We start from the raw sequence: 5,464 nt of genomic DNA, 5'->3' as shown, positions 1-5,464 counted from the left end.
TCTTCCTTTAGTAGTACTTTGCTTATCCAGTTTCTCTTTCCTTTCCATAAAGGCTGGTGATTCGTTTTTCCATCTCTTCAAAGAATGATGCTACAATATGGATTGAAATTGCATTATATCAATAGATTGCTTTGGGTATTATAGATATTTTCATAATGTTTAGTCATCCTATCCACAAGCATGGTATATTCTTACATTTTTGCAGTTTTCTTGTAATAGCATTTTATAGTTTTCTTTGTAAAGGTCTTTTCGTTTCTTTGGTTAGATTTGTTCCTAAGTGTTTCATCTTTTGGGTGGCTATTGTGAATGACATTTTTTTTTCTTTTCTTGCTTTTCATTTCAGAGTTATCTTTATTAGTGTAATGGAGCCCAACTGATTTTTGTATGTTAATCTTGTGCCCAACCACTTTGCTCAGTATTTTAATGAGTTCTAACAATGTTTTTGCTGAATCTTTGGGATTTTCTATGTACAGGGTCATATCATATTCAAATAGGAAGAGTTTTACTTCTTTGCTAATTTTGATGTCTTTAATTTCCTTAGCCCTGGCTAAGACTTCCATCACAGCACTAAATAGGAGTGGTGATAAATGGCATCCTTGTCTGGTTCCTGATTGCAAGGGAAATATTTTCAGTTTCTCTCTGTTGAGAGTAATGTTGGCGAAGTTGGAAGAGTTTAAAGATACCTAATAATAAATGCCTAGATTTTCTTGAAGAGACTGTTGGTAGAATTATGGATGTCAAAGGCAATTCTGGTGAGGGCTCAGCAGGAAGTGGGAAGAGATACAGGAAATATTTATTGTCTTGGAGAATACATATGGCACCAATAATAGAATGTTGCTAGAAATGAAGAGGACATTAAATGTGCTTCCAGTGAGGTTTTAAAAGAAAATGATGAATATGTGATTGGACAATGTAGGAAGAGTAATGTTTTTTATGCAGGGGCAAAGAATTTATCTGAATTTTGTTCAATGTTTGGTCCAAGGTAGGACTTGTAAATGATGAACTTGGGTATCTGATTGAGGAGATTTCTAAGCAAAATGTATATGGTTTCTCCTTGTCTAAGCAAAATGTATATGGTTTCTCCTTGCAAAATATGAGAGGAAGGAGATGGGGACTTAAAAATGATCTCTGTAAAATTAAAACAAAACGTAAACATTTGAAAAATTCTGTTGCACAGACTAAGGACACAAGTCCTAGAATGTTCACCAAGGTTGTGACTATACAATCTTTGTTTTTTAAGTTTTTATTGTGACCTGAGTGATAGCTTACATGGGAGAACATCAGTTTTACACTCATCATTTCATTGCAAAGATTACAATCTCCTCCATGCATCATCATTCAACAGTATTTGCTTCCATTCCCTCTTTTTTGTTTGTTTGTTTGTTTGTTTGTTTAGGGGTGGGGTGGGAATTATACACAAAAAGACTCAGGAATACTAAATAATTTAAACAACCAAATAGCACATTCTGTAAGCCTGCCTCCTAGCAGCCAGCACACAGCCCTTCTCTTTCTATGAGTCTAGAGTCCTCAGTTGCTCTGTCTCTTCATGTCTTCATCTCTATCCCTATCTGTGGTGTTGCTGCTTTTCTGGATACAGTCCCACATTCCACTCATGCTTTTCTCTCTTGATGGTCCTAGGGTTCTCTGTTCATGGACTGTAAGATTAACTACTCCCCCTTTTTGTTACAAAACTTCTACCTTTACAGTTGTGACCATCGCAGTTAGTCATGATAGCAATTACTCATTATTGAATCATAAGAACCTTATCCCCATGTCCTTTCACCAGACCAGTCTAGACAAGATGAAAACTATTCAGTGGGGATTCTACCTTCCCCTTCACACTCTGAAGCTAAACTCCCTCATAATTTGTAAGTCAGTCATTTCATGCCTTTATAACCCACCTCCCCCATTTTAGATAGTCAATATCTAAGTTGCCCGTACCTATTAACCCTGTATACAGAGGGGATAGGATTGATCCTTGATGTGAAGATTCCTTTCCTCTCAGTTGATATTTTTAGTTATTACATCCATAAATATATGTCAAGTTCCTCAAATTGTAGTAATTTACACTTGTTTCCTTTATCAAAAAATTTTAATCTTCTTCTAGTAGAGTTCTGATCATGAAGTCATCAAAGCTAGATTAAATGAATATTATCTACAAGTTTGGGCATTCTTGTTCATTCTCTCCTCACTTCATATCAGCTGAATGCTTCACTCTCAGCTCTAGCTCTCTGTGGCTATGTCCTTGTCCATGGGCTTAGGAGTCCCCAGGTGTCACCACACTTCAGACCAACTAGCCTTTCCTCTTCTCTCTCTAATTTCCAGATTAACAGAAGTCTATGGAACATGGTCGAACTCAGCCCATCTCTTCATTGCTGCCTTTCCCCCTCTTCCACTCACCAGCTGACCAATGGATGACAGTCCTTTGTTCAGGAAATTAATCCTGTGACGGGTGGATTAAAGCAAAAAACCCATCAGTGTGGACTGAAGGGGACACAGACAAAATGAGAGGAAAAAACATTGTCTGCTTCTTGTAATTCTACAGGCAGGAAATAGGCCAAAGGAGCTACATCTGTTGTCCTCAAGAAATGAAAAGGACCATCCCTGGAGCAACCTGGTGATCAGCAGAATGGTTGGAAGGAATCTAGGAAGCAGAGCCTTCTCAGTTTCAAAGGGTAGGGCTACAACCTCCTAGGCGTCCAAGATTCCAGTCTTTGCCAACTTAGTTCCAGAGTGTTGGCTGCCATTAAAATGTGCCAGGGTAATGGAGCTAAGGAGACAGGGCTTCAACATCCAAGAGACAGAAGAATGGGGCTTGCCATGGCCAAGGGGATTTGTCATCCCTCAGATGTACTAGGAGAATGAGGCAGCCCAAAGTTGAGGGAGCCATCACTGAGGGACTGAAAGGTGAATTAAAACCCAGGGGCTAGAAGTCTATACACAAAACCCAGAGAGCATGGCCAACACCCAAAGTTTGCAGGGCAAGGCCATCGCCTAGATAGTCTCAGAGAACAGATTATTTTCAAGCCTTGAAAGCTATTGTTCTGCTGGCTTGGGACTTGGTGTCTATTATTCATTCTTTCCCTCCAATTTCTCCATTTGTAACCGAGCTGTCTATCTGTTCCATCGTTGTATTCTGGAAGCAGATAACTTGTACTCTAAATTTTACAGATTCAGAGTAGAAGAGAAATTTTACCCAAAATAGAATACACCTAAAATCTCACTCACATTCATTTGAGTTTGATGATTCAGAAGATGAGATTTTGTAACTTGGAGCTGATTTAAGACTTTTATGATATTCATGGATTGAATGTATTTTACATGTGGAAAGGGCATAGATTTTGAAGCTACCAAAAGGGTGGATTGTTATGGTCTGAATGGTACCCCACCCCCCTTCATACACCAATATGTATTGTAAATCCTAACTGCTATGCCTGTGTTTATAATTCCATTTGGGAATGGGTTGTCTTTGTTATATTAATGATACCATTAGTATAAACTGTGTCTTAAGTCAAACTTTTCTGAGATATAAAAGAGATGAAACAAGCCAGCCAAGAAGCAGCAATGAGGAAAGAGAGAGTGCCAGCCTCCTGAAGATCACCCATGAGCAGGAGCTAAAAGACAAGGAGCTGACAAGAGAGAACATGGATCAGACTTCTGGCCTCCTAAGCATAGTGGTTACAAATCAGGCTGCAAACCTTAAGGTCAGCAGTTCAAAACTACCCGCTGTTCTGCAGGAGAAAGATGAGGCTTTCTGCTCCCGTAAAGATTTACAGCCTCGGAAACCTTGTATGGGGTCGCTGTGAGTCAGAACCGACTCTACGGCACATAACCACCACCACCAAACTGAAAAAACAAATGTCTGTTTTTTGACGTCATCCACTCATGGTGTTTCTGTTACAGAAGCACAAGGTCACTAAGACATCCACCAGGCCAGGCCTTCAGAGGAGCTTAGGTGTACCTGTCTGTGAAGGACCTGGAATCTGCAGGCTGAAACAAGGGGCCTAGGAAGAGACTGGGAAGGCTCAGGTGGGGCCAGGAGGAGGGTCGCCTCTCTCTACAGTCCCTTCTCCAAGATTCCCTCCTAGGACCCCGGGGCTCGGGGATTGGCCTGAAACCATTTACACAACTCTGAGACCCACTCAAACATAACTGTGGTTTTCTTTCTTCTATGCTGAGCGCCCCCAGGTTTATCCCAGCAGTTCCAGGTAGACAGTTGTCTCCAGGGACAATGCCTCTGGTCAGACTGGGCCAGCAGCCACCCCTCTGACCCTGCCGATCCTTTTTCTCACAGCAGAGAGATGCTTCAGATGCCAACCTATCACGTCCTGGTGGAAACAGTAATCCTGTGGTCTTAAGCCTCACAGCTCAGGAAGGGGCATGATAAAAACCATCAAGCTGCCATATGCCACCCCCAGAGAATTTATCTGAGGGGAGTGCTGTCTGCCTTCAAGAGGAGGCTGGGTCTTTCCCCCACTGACGATCAGGAAAGTGGACGTGCTCCCCACCCCAAGGCCCTAGCCAGTGATGGGGCTCAGAGAGACTCTTTTGCAGAGACTGAGATGTCCTCATGCCTGGAGAAAGGGAGGGAGGTCAATGGAAGAGGTAAAAGCAAGGAGAGGTTAAGGGGGACTTAGGGGTGACACCACATGTCACATTTCCTTCAGGCCCCCCAAGATCCCACATCCATGTTGTTGTTGTTAAGTGTCATCAAGATAGTTCTGACTCATAGTGACTCCTATATATAGGGTTTCCAAGGAACAACTGGTTGGTTTGAACCACCGACCTTGTGATTCAAACTGACCTTGATGCCCAGTGCTTATCCTATAGTGCCACAACAGAACTCTACACCCATGCTGCCCCCAAAAGTTAGCATATAGATGCCTATCAACTGGAAGGCACTGCCAGTCCACCCCTGGTCACAACGTGGCATCACGCTCATTCTGTGCCCCTTAAAAGTCCCGCCTGTGTCCACCTAAGAAGTCAGAAAAGCAGGGAGTAGATTGCAGAGAGGAGGACATTTTGACTTAGACTGAACACAAATAGTAATTAGCAAGCATGATTGTTGTCCTAATTGAATGGGGATAAGAACCTTCGAGATGGCCTTCACCTGTTGTTCTGGGGCAGAGTCGAAGATCTGATGAAAGAAAGTTGGCAACAGTGATGGGAGAAAAGTCCAAGTGTACTGTTCTTGGCAACCCACCTACTTAGAGTGGTTAGGTATGAGAGGCCTTCAAAAAGTTCCTGGAAAATGGAATTAAAAGATACTAGAAGATGGAAAAGCTCCATATCATCAGTGAAGACAAGGCCAGGGGCAGACTGGAACAGACCATCAATTACCGATATACAAATTCAAATTGAAGCTGAAGAAAATGAAAACAAGTCTTTGAGAGTCAAAGTATGACCTTGAATTTATCCCACCTGAATTTAGAGATCATCTGAAGAACAGATTGGATGCATTAAA

The sequence above is a fragment of the Chrysochloris asiatica genome, unplaced genomic scaffold (genome assembly GCF_000296735.1).
Source record: "Chrysochloris asiatica unplaced genomic scaffold, ChrAsi1.0 scaffold00055, whole genome shotgun sequence".
Lineage (NCBI taxonomy): Eukaryota > Metazoa > Chordata > Mammalia > Afrosoricida > Chrysochloridae > Chrysochloris > Chrysochloris asiatica.
This window is presented reverse-complemented; position numbering follows the sequence as displayed.